The following is a 21,032-nucleotide window of genomic DNA, read 5'->3' as shown; positions in this document are numbered from 1 at the left end:
GGAAAATGAAACTAAAAAATATGGTAAGTAATAAACACCATGGGGAACTATTGTAAAATTTTTAAGCAAATATTTTTATGATTATCTTTGTATATGATAAAGTTTGTATGCCTTGGGAGGATGGAATAGAGGGTAGGGAAGAGCAAGGTAAGAACCATGAAGGCCAGCTAAGTCAATTTTAATAATTTAGATAAGAATTAACAAGGACCTTGTGATGGTTAAGGTGCGTCGACTTCGCTGGGCCACAATTCTCAGTTATATAACGATGTAGTTTGGAACTTATGTAATGATGTAGTTTGGCAGATATATAATGGTAATAATTGTGTGTCCAAAAATATATGATAAGTATTTAATAACATAAACATACAGACACCATTTCAAAAGCATGTCATCTACTACGTATACATTTGGACAAAGTCATTGGTAAGCTACACTTTGATTCATCATCCATGAATATGGTTTTATGTGAAAACTACTTGTATTTTCCAATTTATAATTAAATATTCAGGGTTGTATTAATTTCTGTTTGTGCTGTAGCAAATTACAACAAACTCAATAGCTTTAACCAATACAAATTTAATGTCTTACAGTTCAGAAGGTCAAAATTTTAAAATGAATCATAACCAAACCAAAACCCGTTGCTATCTAAGTGGATTCTGACTCTCAGTGGCCCTACGCGTATCATACTAGAGCTATACTCTATAGGGTTTTCAATGGCTAGAATTTTGGAAGTAGATGGCTAGACCTTTCTTCTCAGGCACATCTGGGTGAACTTGAATTACTAACCTTTTGATTAGCAGCCCAAAGTGTTAACTGTTGCACCACCCAGGGATCCAAAATGAGTCATAAGGGGCTGTGGTATTTCTGGAGACTCTAGGGGAGGATCAATTTTCTTAGGTCGTCCAGCTTCTAGAGGATATGCTCATTCTATGGCCCATGGTCTTATATCACTTCGTTCATTGGTTTTATAGTCACAGAGTCTTCTCTGATTCTTGCACTCCTGCCCCCCTTTTATGAGGACTTTTTTGATTATATTGCCCCAACTGAATAATCCAGGATAATCTCCCCATCCCAATATTTTTAATTTAATTCCATCTGTAAAATCCCTTTCCCCATGTAAGGTAACATATTCAAATGTTTCCGAAATCAAGGCACAGATAGCTGTAAAACCAAAAAACAAGCTTATTGCCATTGAGTTGATTCTGACTCAATAGGACAGAGTAGGACTGCCCCATAAGGTTTCCAAGGAGCACCTGGTGAATTTGGACTACTGACCTTTTGGTTAGCAGCCAAGTTCTCAAACACTGTACCACCAGGGCTCCTGGACAGCTTGGGGGATATCATTATTCTGTTTACCACAGGGGTATTGGCATTTGTAATATACATCAGTTAGGATAACCTTATCTCTTACAGCAGTAAATCCCAGTCTCAATGGATTTATTCAACAGAAAGTTATTTCTTGCTCACATGAAATCCAAAACAGGTGTTTCTAATAGGTAGGCAATTGTTTGGCAAGATTTGATTCAGAGATGCAGATTCCATCTAGATTGTGGCTCCATCAACTTTAAGTTTACTGCAAAAGGAGGAGGTTCATGAATAAATCATAAACACCACAGAAAAGTTTGAGTGGGTCAGACATTGATATAGTACCCATAACTTGTGCCTATATTCCAAAGGCCAGACAGAAGTCAGTCAAGTGTATACTCTTAATTGTAAGCTTAGGAAATATATCCAGCTAGTTATGTATCCAGCAGCAAGAAACAAGACATTTGTCAAACACCTATCTGATCTCTGCCAGTTAACAGGTTTACAAATAAAAGGAAAGAACATTTCAGAATCTCTTAAATAAATACTAGTCTAATCATTTCAGAAAAATATTAATAGAAAATAAGATGGACTAATTCTAAATTATAAAGCTATGAGATGAAGCAGTTAGCACAAGGATAAACTAAATATTTCTAAAATTATAGAAGTTGTATGATATTTTTCTATTTTCTATTGAGTTCCAACTGGGACTAAAATCTTTATAGAATATCATAATTTAAAAAAATATTAGGATTTTCAAAATATCTATTACCATTTACATTTAAGATAACATTTTACTTGCTTATTTAATGCAGAGAGCCAGCTACATATTTAAGTCATCTACACATTTGATGAGAATAATTTTGCATGAGTGTTAAGCTTTATTTTCCACAGATAAATAATTTATTTTCATTTGCAGTGACCAAATGGATTAAAAGTCACTTTCGTTTACAGTATAAACTGGGACGTTTTTGTCACTCAGGAAATCCAAGATGACTAGGTCTCCTAACCCATAATTTACTAATCTAAGGTTATTTTTCTATTTACATCCTTTCCAAACCAGCGATGGATCAAGGAGACATCACATAACTCATGAACAATGGGCATCCTACCTCAATGACTTTATTGGGGTCCTTTGTAAATCAGTTCGCAGAGAGAAAGCACATGACTTCCTTTGACAGTGGTGATTCCATTGTTGAGGACTATCAGTAACCATCACGACGTATTGTTTCTGCTGTAGTCTTGTATATGTTCTTGGATATGTAAACATTTGCATAGTTTTAAATGTTAGAGAAAAGCATTTTTTTAATTAGTCAGAATTAATTAAATTCATTTTAAATGGGTTTTTAATGGTAGGCACATATAATAAATGTATATAATAACTGTGACACCATTCTTCTTGCTAATACAACAATATCTGAGAGCTTACTAAAATGAAAACCAGAAAATCAACCCCAGAAGTGTAGAGTGGATTAATTTGATATTTAAATGTATTGTGGAATGATATTAATCCAATTATATGGAACAAAGTTTAGAAGAGAAAAATGACTGCTAGGTTTGCCACATGTATAGAATATAAGAGAAAATAGCATGAGTCTTTAAAAAGTGTTTCTCTTTGACATGAATAGAGAATCAAATTATGGGAAAACTTATTTTTTCAGTTTTGTTAAAGAAACATGAAGAACTTTTGTGAAAATATGAAACAAATATTTTTTTCTTATTTCAAAATTTCTCCATACTTTTTCTTTCTCATCATTTATATGCATAATTCTCCCAATACAGCATTTGTTATTTTCCTTCTACATGGTGCTATGATAGTAAATATTTTCTCTCCTAATGTGTCACTATGTGTCATTTTAAAATCACTATAATCACACACAAAAAAAAACAAAATTTAGCAGGCATTTTTTTATTCCAAAATTGTGAAATGTTCCATGACATCTGTCAAATTATATAATAGTAGAAAGAAAATGGGGCCAAAAGGGCAATTCTGACATTGCATTTAGAAACTAGATTTAGAGAGTCTTCCATCAATAGTGATAAGCATTTTGACAGTACTTTGGGCCTTATTTTTTATTTATCTTTTTATTGTGCTTTAGGTGAAAGTTTACAGAGCAAATTAGTTTCTCATTCAACTATTCATACAAAAATTGTTTTGTCACATTGGTTGCAATTCTCACGATGTCTCAATGCTCTCCCCTTCCCCAACCTGGGCTCCTTGTGTCCATTCAACTAGTTTTCCTGTCCCTTCCTGCCTTCTTATCTTTGCTTTTAGGCAGGTGTTGCCCATTTGGTCTAGTACACACAACTGAACTAAAATAGCATGTTACTGACGTGTGTCATTATTTGTTTTATAGACATGCGTAATCTTTGGCTGAAAGATGAACTTGGGAGTGGCTTCAGTTCTGAGTTAAAAGGGTGTCCAAGGGCCATAATCTCAGGGGTTCCTCCAGGTTTTGTCAGATCGGTAAATCCAGTCTTTTTTTTGTGAATTTGAATTTTGTTGTACATCTTTTTCCCACTCTGTCTGGGACCTTCTGTTGTGATCCCTGGCAGAGCTACCGGTGCCAGTAGCCAGGCACCATTTAGTTGTTCTGGGCTCAGGCTGGTGCAGGCTGGGCTTCATGTGGTCCACTAGTCCTTTGGACTAATATTTCTTTTGTCTTTGGTTTTCTTCATTCTCCTATGCTCCGGATGGGATGGGACCAGTGGATGTATCCTAAATGGCTGCTTGCAAGCTTTTAAGACCTGAGTCACTATTCACCAAAGTTGGATGTAGGACGTTTTCTTTATAGACCATCATCTAGTGACCCCCACGATCATGGTCCCCAGCCCTCGGCTCCAGTGACTCAGTCCCGCAGGGTTTTTGCATGTGTCTATGACTTTGCCTTGGTGAAGTTGTGCTGACTTCCCCTGTATTGTGTACTGTCTTTTCCTTCAAAAAAGTTAACATTTATCTACTTTCTAGTTAGTAATTTCCCTTCCTCAACCCTCCCTTCCCTCATAATCATCAAAGATTGTTTCTTTCTGTGTGTAAACCTGTTCTTGAGTTTTTATAATCATGGTCTCATGCAATATTTGTCCTTTTGTGATTGACTTATTTCACTCAGCACAATGCCCTCCAGATTCATCCGTGTTGTGAGATATTTCATTGATTCATCATTGTTCTTTATTTTTGTGTAGTATTCCATTGTCTGTACGTACCATAATTTGCTTAACCATTTATCTGTTCATGGGCACTTAGGTTGTTTCCCTCTTTTTGCTACTGGGAATAATGTTGAAATGAACATGGGTTTGCATATGTCTATTTATGTGATCACTCTTATTCCTCTAGGGTATATTCTTCGGAGTGGAATTCCTGGATAGTATGGTATTTCTATTTCTAGATTTTTAATAAAGCACCGTATCGTTTTCCATAGTGGTTGTACCATTCTATATTCTCATCAGCAGTGCATAAGAGTTCCAATCTCCCCGTACTCATTTGTTATTTTCAGTTTTTTGACTAGTGCCAGTGATGTCAGGGTCAGATGACATTTCGATGTAGTTTTGATTTGCTTTTCTGTAATGTCTAATATTGATGAGAGATTTTCCTCATTAGCTGCCTGAATGTCTTCTTTGGTGAAGCATCTGTTCATATCGTTTGTCCATTCTTTGTTTCTTTTTCTCTTTTTGTTGTTGAGGTGTTGCAGCAGTATCTTAAAGATTTTAGCAATTAAACCCTTGTTGGACATGTCATAGTCAAAAAATTTTTCCCAGTCTGTAGGTTGTCTTTTTACTCTTTTGATGATATTGTTTGATGAGAATAAGGGTTTAATTTTTAGGAGCTACCAGTTACCTAGATTTTTTTTTCTGGTGTTTGTGCATGCTTAGTTATGGTTTGTATCCTATTTATGCCTTATATTAGGGCCCCTAGTGTTGTCCCTACTTTTGCTTCCCTGATCTTTATAGTTTTAGGTTTTGTATTTAGATCTTTGATCCATTTTGAATTAGTTTTTATGTATGGTGTGAGGTATGGGCTCTGTTTCATTTTTTCACAGAAGGATATCCAGTTTCAACAGCATCATTTGTTAAAGAGACCCTCTTTTTCCCATTTGGGCCTTTATGAGAGATCAGTTAACCATAGATGGATGGATTTGTGTCTAGGTTCTCAATTCTTTTCCAGTGGTCTATGTATCTGTCATTGAACAACTACCAGGCTGTTTTGACTACCGTGGCTGTACAGTAAGTTCTGGGATCAGGTAGTATGAGGCCTACTACTTTGCTCTTCTTCAATAATGCTTTTCTTATGTGGGGCTTCTTTCCTTTCTAAATAAAGTTAGTGGTTAGTTTTTCCATCTCCTCAAAGAATCCTGTTGGTATTTGGATCTGGCCTGAATTATATCTGTAGATCGCTTTGGGCAGAATTGACATTTTCACAATGCTGGGTCATCCTATCCATGAACATGGTATGCTTTTCCATTTATAAAGTTCTTTTATGGTTTCTTGCAGTAGTGTTTCGTAGTTTTCATTGTAAGTGTCTTTTTCTGTCACTGGTTTTATATATATATGTATATGTACATGTATATATTTAAAAAATGCATTACATATGTATATTCCTATGTATTTTGACTTTTGGGGGCTATTAGAAATAGTATTTAACTTATGGCATTCCCCACACATCTGTCAGATTGTCATGCTATGGGGGCTTGCATGTTGTTGTGATACGGGAAGCTATGCCACCAGTATTCAAATACAACCAGGGTCATCTATGATGTACAGGTTTCAGCTGAGCTTCCAGACTAAAACAGACTAGGAAGAAGAGCCTGGCAGTCTACTTCTGAAAAGACTTAGCCAGTGAAAATCTTATGAATAGCAGCAGAATATTGTCTGATACAGTGCCAGAAGATGAGCCCCTTAGGTTGGAAGGCACTCAAAAGACAACTAGGGAAGGGCTGCCTCCTAAAAGTAGAGTTTACCTTAATGATGTGGATGGAGTCAAGCTTTTGGGACCTTCATTTGCTGCTGTGGCATGATTCAAAATGAGAAAAAGCAGCTGCAAACATCCATTAATAATGGGAATGTGGAAGGTATGATGTATGAATCTAGGAAAATTGACAATCATAAAAAACAAAATGGAATGCATAAACATGGGTATCCTAGGCATTAGTGAGCTGAAAGAGACTGGCATTGGCCATTTTGAATCAGACAGTCATATGGTCTACAATGCTGAAATGACAACTTGAAGAGGAATAGCATTGCATTCAACATCAACACGAACATTTCAAGATCTAGCCTGAAGTACAATGCTGTCAGTGATTTGATAATATCCATATGCCTACAAGGAAGACCAGATAACACAACTATTATTGAAATTATTCACCAATGACTAAGGCCAAAAATGAAGAAATTGAAGACTTTTATCAATTGATAGAACATGCAATCAGGGTGCATTGATAATTACTGGTGATTGTAACATGAAAGCTGGAAACAAAGAAGGATTGGTAGTTGGAAAATACAACCTTGGTGATAGAAATGATGCCAGAGATTGCATGATAGAATTTTGCAAGACCAACGACTTCTTCATTGGAAATACTTTTTTTCAGCAATATAAATGGTGACTATACATGTGGCTCTAGCCAGATGGAATACACAAGAATCAAATAGACTACATCTGTGGAAAAGCTCAATATCATCAGTCAGAAGAAGGGCAGGGTCCTACTGTGGAACCAACCATTGATTGCTCACATGCAAGTTCAAGCTGAAGCTTAAGAAAATTAGAACAAGTCCATGGCAGCCAAAGTACAACCTTGAGTATATCCCACCTGAATTTAGAGACTATCTCAAGAAGAGATTTGACACAATCGACACTAATGATGGAAGACCAGACAAGTTGTGGAATGACATCAAGGTCATCAGACATGAAGAAAGCAAGAGGTCATTAAAAAGACAGGAAAGAAAGAAAAGACCAAAATGGATGTCAGAAGACACTCTGAAACTTGCTCTTGAAAGTAGAATAACTAAAGCTAAAGGAAGAAATGGGGAAGTAAAAGAGCTAAACAGAGGATTTCAAAGGGCGGTTGGAGAAGACAACCTAAATTATTATAATGATGTGCAAAGGCCTGGAGATAGAAAACCAAAAGGGAAGACCATGCTCAGTATTTCTCAAGCTGAAAGAAATGAAGAAAAAATTCAATTCTGGAGTTGCAATAATGAGTGATTCTATGGGGGAAAATATTAAACTATGCAGGAAGGAATACTGAGTCACTGTACTGAAAATAATTGGTTGACGTTCAACCATGTCAGGAGGTAGCATATAATCAGGAACCAGTGGTACTGGAGGAATAAATCCAAGCTACGCTAAAGGCATTGGCAAAGAACAAAGCTCCAGGAATTGGTGGAATACCAAATGAGATGTATCAACAAACAGATGCGTCACTCAAAGGGCTCACTTGTCTATTCCAAGAAATTTGGAAGACAGCTACATGGCCAACCAACTGGAAGAGATCCGTATTTATGCCTATTCCAAAGAAAGGTGATCCAACTGAATGTGGAGATTAACAAACAATGACATTAATATTACATACAAGTAAAAAATTGCTGACAATCTCTCAAAAGTGGCTGCAGTAGTACATGGGTAAGGAACTGCCAGAAATTCTAGCCAGATTCAGAAAAAGACATGGAACGAGGAATATCATTGCTGATGTCAGATGGATCCTGGCTGTAAGCAGAGAATACCAGAAATATGTCTATCTGTGTTTTATTTACTATACAAATGCATTCGACTGTGTGGATTATAACAAATTATGGATAACATTGCAAAGAATGACAATTCCAAAACACTTAATTGTGCTCATGAGAAACTGTACATAGATCAAGAGGCCATTGTTTGAACAGAGCAAGGGGATGGTGCATGGATTAAAGTCAGTAAAGGTGTGAGCCACGGTTGTACCCTCTCACTGTATTTATTCAACCTGTATGCTGAGTAAATAATCCAAGAAGCTGGACTATATGAAGAGGAGGGGGCATCAGGATTGGAGAAAGACTCATTAATAACCTGCATTATGCAGATGACATAACCTTGCTTGCTGAAAGTGAAGAGCACTTGAACACTCACTTATGAATATCAAAGACCACAGTCTTCAGTATGGATTACACCTCAACATAAAGAAAATGAAAATCCTCGCAACTGGACCAATAGGCAACATCATGATAAATGGAGAAAAGATTGAAGTTGTCAAGGATTTCATTTGACTTGGATCTCTAATCAACACCCAGCAATCAGGAAATCAAAGGACTCATTGCATTGGGCAAATCTGCTGCAAAAGACTTCTTTAAAGTGTTGAAAAGCAAAGATGTCACTTTGAAGACTAAGGTGCACCTGACCCAAGCCATTGTGTTTTCAATGGCCGCACATACATGTGAAAGCTGGATGATGTATAAGGAAAAACAAAGAAGAACTGACACTTTTGAATTGTGGTGTTGACGAAGAATATTAAATATACCATGGACTGCCAAAAGAATGAAGAAATCTGTCTTGGAAGAAGTATAAACAGAATGCTCCTTGGAAGCAAGGATGGCGAGACTACGTCTCACATACTTTGGACATGTTATCAGGAGGGATCAGTCCCTGGAGAAGGACATCATGCTTGGTAAATTAGACAGTCAGCAAAAAAAGAAAGACCCTAGACAAGATGGATTGACACAGTGGCTGCAACAATGAGCTCAAGCATAACAATTACTGTGAAAATGGAGAAAGACCTGGCAGTTTTCTGTTGTACTGTTGATCACTATGAGTTGGAACCGATTCAAGGGCAACTAACAACAACAACATCATAAATGGTATTGTTTTCTTGATTTCCTTTTGAAGTTCTCTTTGCTGGTATATAGGAATCCAACTGAATTTTGTATGTTCATCTTGTATCCTGGTATTCTGCTCAATTTTTCAATCAGTTCCAGTAGTTTTCTTGTGGAATCTTTGGGGTTCTTTATGTATAGGATCATATCATCTGCAAATAAGAATAGTTTTACTCTTTCCTTTAAATTTGGATGCCCTTTATTTCTTTTTCTTGCTTTAACCATGACTTTCTGTACAACGTTAAATAGGAGTGGTGTTAAAGGGCATCTATGTATTGTTCCCATTCTCGGTGGGAATGCTTTCAGCCTCTGTTCGTTGAGAATGATGTTGGCTGTTGGTTTTGTATAGATGCCCTTTATTATGTTGAGAAATTCCCCTTCCATTCCTATTTTATTGAGAGTTTTTGTCAAGAATGGGTGCTGAACTTTATCAAATGCTTATTCTGAGTCGATTCAGGTGATTGTGTGATTCTTTTGTTTGGTTCTATTTATGTGGTATATCACATTGATTTTCTAATCTTGAACCATCCTTGCATTTCTGGTATGAATCCCACTTGGTTGTGGTGTATTATTCTTTTTCATACGATGCAGAATTTTGTTGGCGAGAATTTTGCATCTATATTCATGAGACATATTGGTCTGTAATTTTGTTTTTTTTGTTGTGTATTTGTCTGGCTTTAGTGTCAGGGCTATGCTGGCTTCATAGAATGAATTTGTAATTCTTTCCTTTTCTATGTGCTGAAATAGTTTGAGTAGTAGTGATATGAGCTCTTCTCTGAATGTTTGGTATAATTGTCTGGTGAAGCCATCTGAGCCAGGGCTTTTTTTTAAATGAGAATTTTTTTTTCCACCCCTTCAATTTCTTCTCTTACCATAGGCCTGTTCACATTTTGTATCTCAGCTTGTGTTAGTTTAGGTAGGTAGTGTGTTTCTAGAAATGTGTCCATTTCCTCTAGGTTCTCAAATTTGTTGGCGTACAATTTTTTAGTCCCCTGTTATGATCTTTTTTGTTTCAGTTTGGTCTGTTGTAATTTCCCTCATCTCATTTCTTATGTGAGTTTTATTTGCTTCATCTCCTGTTTTCCTTTTGTCAATTTGGACAGTGGTTTGTTGATTTTGTTGATCTTTTCAAAGAACCAACTTTTGGTCTTGTTGATTCAATTATTTTTCTGTTCTCTACTTCATTTATTTCTGCTCTAATATTTGTTATCTCTTTTGTTCTGGTGACTGTGAGCTTCTTTTACTGTCCTTTTTCTATTTGTTCGAGTTGTAGGGCTAACATTTTTATTTTGTTCCTTTCTTCTTTTTTGATGTGTGCACCTATTGCTATAAATTGACCTCTGAGCCCCGCCTTTGATGTGTCTCAAAGGTTTGAAATGATGTTTTCATTCTCATTTGATTCTAGGAATTTTTTTATTCCATCTTTGATTTTTTCTGCCACCCTGTTGTTTATAAGCAAGGTGTTATTCAGTTGCCATGTATTTGATTTTTTGCCTGTTCTTCCTGTTATTGATTTCTACTTTTATGGCATTGTGATTAGAGAGAATCCTTTGTATCATTTTCATATTTTGGATTTTATTGAAGATTGCTTTGTGGCCTAAAATGTGGTCTATTCTGGAGAATGTTTCATGTACATTGGAAAATATTACATACTTTGCTTGTGTTGGGTGGAGTGTTCTGCATATGTCTATGAGGTCAAGTTCGTTGATTTTGGACTTTAAAATGTTCTGTATCTTTGTTGAGCTTCTTTCTAGATGTTCTATCCTTTACTGAAACTGGTGTATTAAAGTATCCTACTATTATTGTGGAACTGTCAATTTCCCTTTTCAGCGCTTTTAGAGTTTATGTATTTTGAACCCCTGTTGTTAGGTGCATAGATATTTATTAAGGCTAAGTCTTCTTGGTGGATTGTCCTTTTAATAATTATATAATGTAATTCCTTTTTTTTATTGTTGATTTTGCCTAAAAGTCTATTTTATCTGGGGTTAGTATTCCCCCTCTCACTGTTTTGGTTACTGTTTGCTTGATGTATTTTTTCCCATCCTTTGATTTTTAACATATTTATGTCTTTGTGCCTAAAGTGAATCTCTTGAAGACAGCACATGAATGGGTCCTGATTTTTTTTTAATCCATTCTGTCACTCTCTGTCTCTTTAGAGGTCCATTTAAATAATTTACAAGTTATAGTTGGAAGGGAGGGGATGTGATTTATGGAAGTAGGTGGGAGGGTGAAAGAAAAAAATTGCAGTGTGATGGGAGCCTGTGTATGGTTGCAGGATGGACCTGGGGCATGCTCCAAGATGGCAATGATGTGCTACATTAGCTGGCAGGTGAACTCCACTCTGTAGCTCTCCTCATTCTCTGAGGTCCATCAGTTTCTTCTTCCTTTTGGTGGTTGATCTAGTTCTTTATCCCTTCATTTGATGCTTACGGTTCCAGGATTGACATTTCACTGTTTCCTGTCTTTGCTGCAAAGGGACTGCATGTTGCTTCTGTCTATAGTGTCATGTTGGCTCCACCTCCCCTTGTTTTTTATTTTGAAGTGAGGCAATATAGGAAACATTTCTATCAAATTTTTGGTGTAATTTTTTATAAGACAGAAAGTGTGTAATATTTTAAATGACATAACAGGGATAAACTCTTTTGTTTTTTGTACATACCCAAGCAATAATATTTTAGGTAACAAAACAGATTTTTCACCAACAAAATCTCAGTCAATCCAAAATTTAGCACTCCAAAATGTGTGGAAGTGAAAGAATCGACACAGATGGATTTCTACCTATGCTCAAAGTTTATTTTCTGATGCTTTCTGCTCTTCTTCAATTTTACTCCATCACCAACAACCCCAGGATAGAAAATCCTAATATGGGTTCAAAGGAATTGATACTAAGAGGAAAGAACAAATTCTAGGTTGTAAGGACTTTAACTTAGAAGATGTAAGTATTAAGACACAATATGTGATAACTCCACTGACAGTAAGTGTCCCCCAAAATTATGTGTCAATTGGCTAGGTCATGATTCCCAGGATGGTGTGGTTGTCCTCCATTTTATGATTGTAATTTTATGTTAAAGAGGATTAGGATGGGGTTGTAACACCCTTACTCAGGTCACATCCCTGATCCAATGTAAAGGGAGTTTCCCTGGGGTATCGCTTGCACCACTACCTTTTATATCTCTCAAGAGATAAAAAGGAAAGGGAAGCAAGCAGAGAGGGGGACCTCATACCACCAAGAAAGCAGTACCGGGAACAGAGCTCATCCTTTGGACCCAGGGTCCATGCAGTGAGAAGCTCCTAGTCCAGGGGAAAATTGATGAGAAGGCCAACAGAGAGAGAAAGCCTTGCCCTGGAGCTGATGCCCTGAATTTGGACTTTTAACCTACTTTATTGTGAGGAAATAAACTTCTCTTTGTTAAAACCATCCACTTGTGGTATTTTTGTTATAGCAGCACTAGATGACTAAGACAGTAATACTGGTGAAATTCTGTTCAAAGCCCTGTTTGGCTGATATGTCTCCTCTGGCATTAGAATGCAAGTGATACTTGTCAGATATATACACGTAACTCAACAAACTCTGTTTAATAATATATGTAGTGAGTCTACCCAGGTTTTGCCACTTACAATGTGAATCTAGACAAATTACTTAACCTCTCTTATCTCTCCAGTAATCCAAGTAAAGCCCTTATAGAGTGCTTAGCATACAATAATCACCTAGGAAGCACAAATTAATATTATTCATGTACATCTCAGAAGGACGTTTTTATACTAGTTCACTTACTATCAAAATTAGTCAAGGGAGTACCATGAGTAAAATTTGTTCACAAGCATACTCTTCCTTGGTCCCACTGTGTAACATCATCACTACCTCCTCCTGATTATCAGCATCTACTATTTGCTGAGAATGTCCAAGTGAGCAGACAGCAGACATAGCTTAAAATGTTATTGCACTCTTTCTATAACCCCTGGCAGAATTATCCCACTTTCCTGCAAAGTTTAAAATTGTGGGGCTGAGAAATTCACTGAGTCACTAGGAGTGGTTGTAAGTGGGCCCCTTTTACTTCTACCCTTTGATTTCTTGGCCCAAGTATTTTCCTACTGAGAGCATAACACTATACCAAAGAACCTGATTCAAAGCAAATGACCCATTATAGTGAATGGCACACCATCCTTATAAAGTATTGCTTCTGAGCAGTTCCTTCAGAAAACCATCCCTACACTCTATGAGATTATAATCGAGGGCGTACCCTTGCATCACCTTTGCTGTAAATACGTCTGATATGATGTTAAATGTGATTTGATGTCAGTTGATTAAAGACTCTATAAATCCTGGGAGATAAATGCTGTTGGCTGAGGCTTTGAAGGCAGAAAAGACAAACTCATACCCAGAATATGTGCCTTTTCTGACAGAATAAATCACTGATCATTCCAGGTAAAAAGAGCCAATGTTGTCACAAGTAGTCAGGTGGTTTCCTCAAGCAAAGGTGCTATGTTAGAGACTCAGCATTGGCCTCTATTGCTGAATGGTTGGACATTCAGTGCTGACAGCAAATAAAGTACATACTGTCCAGGCATAGCCTCCATCCTTGCCACCATGTCCACATAGTTTATGTGTCCAGCATAGTACCATTTGATTGCTGAGGTCAGTTGGTTGAGTTTTTGTATAATTGATTGTTGACTCATGGGGGATGCTTTCTGTTGGGCCTTATCTTATATGAGTATCATCATACTCATGCCCACTCTCAAATATCCACCTACATACTTTTATCTTAGACTTTTAATGTTCCAATATTTCTCTTTCCAGGCCCCTGACCAACCAGCCAAAGATTCGTTACTGCTCATAAGTCTATATATATTCTAACCATAGGCGACTTACCTTACTACACTAAGTGAATGACCAGGTGCACTGCATGAAATTCTTCCCAGGATTTTCCTTTGTTGCTGTTCTAATCTCTAAAACCTGCAATGTGCCTTTATTGGCAAAAAGGTCTTTGTAAATGTAATTAAGTTAAGGATATCAAGATGAAAGCATCCTAGATCATACTGGTTGGCCTTAAAGCGTATGCCAATGTCCTAATAAGAAATAGTATAGGACAGACACAAGGAGCCCTGGTGGTGCAATGGTTAAGTGCTTAGCTGCTTCAAAAAGTTGGGATTCAAACCCACCAGCCTTTCCACAGGACAAAAGACCTGGCAATCTGCTTCCATAAATATTTCAGTTTAGGAAACCCTATGGGGGATATTCTACTGTGTCATATGGGGTTGCCATGAGTAGGAATCTTGACAGCTCTCAAAAACAACAAAGGAGAGACACAGACAAGAAAAGAAGTTCATTTGAATACAAAGAAGAGAGTTAGTAGCCAAATGCCAAGAATGCCTGGAGCTACCAGAATCTTGAAGGGGCAAGGAGGAATTCTGCCCTAGAGACTTCAAAGGAAAAATGTCTCCTGGCCTCCAGAATACTGAGAGAATACATTTCTGTCACATTAAGCCAGTTTTTGCTAATTGTTATAGCAGTCCTGGTAAATTAATACACCACGGTTGTTATCTAGAGGTGATTTTACCCTTCTGGAGACTGTTAGTAACTAGAAACACTGTTCATTGTCATGACTGTGACAGAGGGAGAATGTGTTTTTATCATCTAGTGAGTAGAGGCCCAGGATGCTGCTAAACCTCCTACAATGTACAGGCGAGCCCCCTGAACAAAGACTATCTGGCCAAAATGCCAGTAGTGTCAGAGTTGAGAAATCCCTAATCCATTTGTCTTCCCTTTGAATACATTTAGCCTACCATATGTCTCAACTATACTGTATTTTCAAAGTCTATTCCTCATTCTCCCTGTGTCTAGCTTTTGTTCCAATAGAATTGGCATAGGAAATTTAATCTCAGTTCTCTCCCATAAACAAAAAGACAGAATATTTATAGTATATAAAAATATGACATCCTGGTGGTGCAGTGGGTAAGAGCTCAGCTGCTAATCAAAAGATCTGCAGTTCGAATCCACCAGCCGCTCCTTGGAAACTCTTTGGGGCAGCTCTACTCTGTCCGATAGAAGTCACTATAAGTCGGAATTGACTCGACGGCAATGGGTTTGGTTTGCATAAAAAATATGATAAAGTTTTTAAATAAAATAAATATAGAAGCATTAATGTAAACATTTTATCCCATTTCTTTCTTTAAAAATGACAAAATTAAACTGTATCTATATATAAGAATCCCTGGTGGTGCAGTGGTAAAGCGCTAAGCTGCAAACCGAAAGATCAGAGGTTCAAACCCGCCAGCTGTTCTGTGGGAGAGAGATGTGGCAATCTGTTTCCTTAAAGATTACGTGGAAATGGTTCAAATTAATATTATTTCCCTGAGCAAGTGATATAATAAGCCCCAAGTCTTGCTTCCCGGGTCCTTTAGAACACTGGGCTTTTCTACCTGAATTTTACTTAATATTAGCAGGTAAGAAGTTCAAAGTAAACAAGGCTGCTTTCATATTTTCAAACAATTGAGAAGACCAAAAATTACTATTGAACTGTGCATATTGATGAGAAATCTAAATGTGAATTAAACCATCTCACCTTAATTGCAGAATTATTTTCCCCAGGATTTAGAAAATCATTGAACAGACTATATTATTATCACAATGAATTTATTGATCCCCTACTGTGTGACTATCTAGATATTAAGCACTGGAGAAAAATAATAAGAAAAAATGAAGCTTTATCATTGAATACTCATATAAAAGCCAAGTGATTCTGTGTAGTTAATACATACATTGGTTTTTGCTATTGCTTTTTTCATAGTGAATTAGCCTACTCTTTTGGCCTACCTCTCTGAAGTTGATAACAATTTGTTTCCAGAGATCAGCAGTGTGGCATCTTTGGTTCTCTTACATTGTGTCTACCCCCATTAGCTTTCCATATAGAAGTTAGGAGGATTCTGAAATAAATTCACCTTGCATGGAGAGACATGATTCTTAAACTGACAGCTTGTCTTTGATGTCACTATTCGCTAAAGTTTCTTATTTTTACATGAGAAATAAAGGTTGTTGAAAAAGTGGGGGATTAAGAGTTTGAGAAATGGGTCCCGGTTTCAGCTCTGCTTCTAAGCTACTATGGAATTTTGGACAAGTTGAGCCGTTTGTGACACAGAGTTTTTTTTACTCACATAGTGAACTAAAGTAGTGATTCTTGAACTTTGATGAAGATTTGACTCGCTTGGGGAATTTTGTTATAAATCATATTTTGATGCAATAAGTCTGGGATGTGGCTTTGGCTTTTGTGCTTTCAACAACCTTGCAAATGATGCCAAGGCTGCTGATTTGGCAACCATGCTTTTCAGAATAAGGGATTAGATTATCCATAAATTTTCAGTCAGTATTTCAAAATTTTACAGTTTTAAAATGTCTTTAGTTTATTAACTTTTAACTTGGTAGATAAAACAGTTCAACAAAATGGTTCTCTATTTTTCTTTCACAGTTTTTGTGGTCTGAATAAAAACAGTGGCCATCTGAAGAGAAAGAGTTACTAAAATACCACTCATATTTTGGGGGAATTTAGGACACTTGGAAGAATTTCTCATATCCACTGTCATAAATTGAACTGTGTCTTTGCAAAATATCTGTCAACTTGGCTGGGGCATGTTTCCCAGTATTGTGTGATTGTTCACCACTTTGTCATCTCATGTGATTTTCCTTTGTGTTGTAAATCCTATCTCTATGATGTGGATAAAATGGGATTAGCAGCAGTTATGTTAATGAGGCAGGACTCAATCTACAAGATTGGGTTGCATCTTAAGCCAATCTCTTTTGAGATGTAAAAGAGAAAAGTGAGCAGAGAGACATGGGGACCTCATACCACCAAGAAACAAGAGCCAGGAGAATAGTGCATCCTTTGGACCTGGGGCACTGCACTGAGAAGCTCCTTGACCAGGGTAGATTGATGAGTCAACAGAGAGCGAAAGCCTTCCCCTGGAGCTGCAACCCTGAATTTGGACTTCTAGCTTCCTAAACTGTAAAAGAATAAATTTCTCTTTGTTAAAACCATCCACTTATGGTATTTCTGTTATAGCAGCACTAAATAGCCAAGATATCTACTGTATCTAACAGTTGAAGATTTGGCCACTAAGGGGTTCCTTAAACCATATGCCAGACAAGTTGGACCAATTATACCTTGAGAACTTAGTCTGCAAAGCAAAACAACATATATACCAAAACTACTTGTTAGGTGCCATCGAGTTGCTATTTAACTCACAGAGACCTCAAGTGACAGAGTAGAACTGCCCTGTAGGATCTTCTTGTCTGTAATCTTTATGGAAGCAGGTCACCAGGTCTTTTTCCTGCAAAGTTGCTGTGTAGGTTTGAACTATCAAACTTTCGATTAGCAGCCAAGTACTTAACTGTCATGCCTTCAGGGCTCTTCTATCAAACTACCAGTGTGCTACAAAGACACGTTGGCTTTCTTTGTATGACTTTCTAATTCCTGTCTGTTGATGCGCCAGTAGAAATAACAGAATAGCATAATTTAGTGACAGCTTTTATCTCTGATCTGACAATGTGTGTGAAAATTGTTTGGCATACAAGTTCAGATATGACCTTGTCCTTCTGTAAACAAATTGTTCATCTGTTGAGCTGTGGTGATTCCACAAAAATGACTTATAATCTATCATGCATTCTTTTGTATGTTTTTTCGGGACACAATAATTAGAGAAAAATTATTCTTGAAAGGCTATCAGAAGGACTTGCTTAAATAAAGCCTTATCCTCTTGATGATGTAACAGTATGGGTAAAGTGGAGTCATCTTTTCTAGGGAACATAAAGATTGTGCAAACACAGGATCCTAGGATTTCAGTAACTTAATATGGGATCCTTGGAAACTCTATGGGGCAGTTCTACTCTGTCTTATAGGGTCGCTATGCGTCAGAATCGACTCAATAGCACTGGGTTTGGTTTTTGGTTTTAACACAGGATCATTTTAAAGAAATTTAACTCCTGATGGATGTGCAAGTTTGAAAATACCCCTCAAATATTTATCTCTGATGCGTTAAAAAGTACCATTAATTTTCAGAAAATGCCAGTTAAGAATATGTGTGTGTGTGTGTGTGTGCATGTGTGTGTATTTCAGCAGAGGATATATAGTGATACACAGTGGAGGGCAGGATTTGAAGAAGGCATCAGAGGTTCCCATCCACTGATACCTACACCCTGCTTAATCTCCTACCCTTGAGTGTGAGCAGAGAAATATAATGGGATATCATTCTTGTAATTATATTACATTAAATAGCAAGAGAAAGTTTTCAGATGTATTCAAAATTTATAATTAGTTGACTTTGAGTTTATCAACAAGGAGGTTATCCTGAGTGGGTTCATGTAATCAGGTGAGCCCTTAAAAGACAGCAGAAAGATTTGAAACAAAAGTGATTCTTCTACTGGCCTTCAAGAAGCAAATAACCATGTTATGAACTGTCTATCCAGGGTCCATGTAAAAAGGACCTTAGAATGGCTTCTATGAGTTGAGAACATTCCCTGGACAATGGCTATCAAGAAAATGGGGACCTCAGTCCTACAACCACAAGGCACTGAATTTTGCCAACAACCGATGAGCTTGGAAGAGAATTTCAGGACTCCCAGCCTGTACCTGGATTTTTGTCCTGGTGAAATCCTGACAAAAGGACACAGTTAACCCATATATAATAATAAATTTCTGTTGTTTTAAGCTGCTAAATTTGTGTTATAGCAGTAATATATCCACCCCTAAGGGACAAAGGAAATGGGAGAAAAAATAATGATGAATGAAATATGTCAACAAGGTTTTGGAAGACTAAAATAATCCAAGGAATAATAACAAAGTAAAAAAGAAAGCAAATTCTACAGATTTGGCACAGAAGTAAATAATGATAAAAACAACCCTATTCACCCCACAGAGTACAAAAAAGAAAGACAAAGGACTTGGACATTACAGGTGCCATTGAAGGTCAAAGATTAAAATAGGGGATTGATTGAAAAGCCCTAGTTTCCTGCCCATTATCCTTGATGAACATCAGAAATTTATTTTCTGTAGAAATTTAAACAGAGAGGCCTTAAAACTTCGGTCACATTAGAAGGTGGTGATGAATTTCAAGGCTAAAAGTCCCCTGCCATAGAGGTACACCTCACATACAAGAGATTGGAGGATTATTTTTAAAGAAACTACTCAGTTTCAAAGAAAGAATTTTGAATGACTAGCATTTGGGGGTTGTTATGGATTGAATTGTGTCCCCCCAAAACATGCGTATCAATTCAGCTAGGCCATGATTTCCAGTATTGTGCGATTGTTCACCATTCTATCATCTGATGTGATTTTCCTATGTGTTGTAAATCTTACCTTTATGATGTTAATGAGGCAGGGCTCAATCTGCAAAACTGGATTGTGTCTTGAACCAATCCCTTTTGAGATATGAAAGAGAGAAGCGAGCAGAGTGACAAGGGGACCTCATACCACCAAGAAGGCAGTGCCAGGAGCAGAGCACGTCCTTTGGACCCAGGGTTCCTGAGCAGAGAAGTTCCTAGTTCAGGGGAAGATTCAGGACGAGGACCTTCCTCCAGGGCTGACAGAGAAAGCCTTCCCTGAAATTGGACTTTTAGCCTACTAGACTGTGAGAGAATAAATTTCTGTTTGTTAAAGCCACCGTTTGTGGTATTTCTGTTACAGCAGCACCAGATGACTAAGACAAGGGTCTTCCAAAGAAAAGACCATTTTCCTACATCTTTGTCAATGTAGCCCAAACCCAACCAAACCAAACTGCTGACCTTTTGGTTATCAGCTGAGCTCTTAACCACTTCGTTATGAGTCAGAATCGACTTGACAGAAATGGGTTTGATTTTCTTGATCTATAATGTCAGACTATCTGTTTATTTAGATATTCGATTTCTTTCATCAGACTTTGATAGTTTTCTTCCTACATGTCTTGGGTGTATACATTTTATTAAATCTATATCTAAGTATTTTAAGCTTTTTTGTGTTAACGTAGATAAATAATTTTTAAAACTAGAATTTTATAACCATCAAAAACTAAAATTAATTGTAAGGAGATAGTAAGGATTTTTCTCTAACATTCAGGTTTTCAAACTATGCCTCTCACACATCCCTTTATAAACAACCTAGTGAATTAAAGTTGGAGTACTAGAATGAAGAAACGTGGGAGGCATTTCTCCAGAGAAAAACAAAATGGAATGCTAAGAGTGTGAAACTGTACTTAAAACTTTGAAAATAAATAGAAATATCACACATATATTGAAGAATCTGAGGAAAAAGTGATACACACATAGGAAATTAGATATGAAAATGTGGGCAAATTATAAAAGACAGGAAATATAATCAAAGTAAATTATTTGGCTCAACAATGTTCTGTATTTGCATAATGAAAACAATATGAATGTTCATGCTATTTATTCAACCAAAATAGTGATATAAATCTGTTGAAAAATATTGTTGTTGTTGTCGATAGGTGCCATCGAGTCAGTTCCAATTCACAGGGAGTCAATGTACAACAGAAAGAAACACTTTCCTGTCCTGTGCCATTCTCACAATGTTTGTTGTGCTTGAGCCCATTGCTGCAGCCATGGTGTCAATCCATCTCACTAAGGGCCTTCCACTTTTTCACTGACTAAATTTACCAAGCATGATGTCCTTCTCCAGGGACTGTTCCCTCCTGGTAACATGTCCAAAGAACTTGAGATGAAGTCTCTCCATCCTCCTTTTTAAGGAGCATTCTGGCTACGCCTCTTCAAGAAAGATTTGTTTGTTCTTCCAGCAGTCCATGATATATTCTATATTCTTTGTCATACCATAATTCAAAGGCGTCTTCTTTACTCATTGTCCAGCTTTCACATGCATATGAAGTGATTGGAAATACCATGGTTTGAGTCAGCT

Source organism: Loxodonta africana, chromosome 5 (genome assembly GCF_030014295.1).
Source record: "Loxodonta africana isolate mLoxAfr1 chromosome 5, mLoxAfr1.hap2, whole genome shotgun sequence".
Taxonomy (NCBI): domain Eukaryota; kingdom Metazoa; phylum Chordata; class Mammalia; order Proboscidea; family Elephantidae; genus Loxodonta; species Loxodonta africana.
This window is presented reverse-complemented; position numbering follows the sequence as displayed.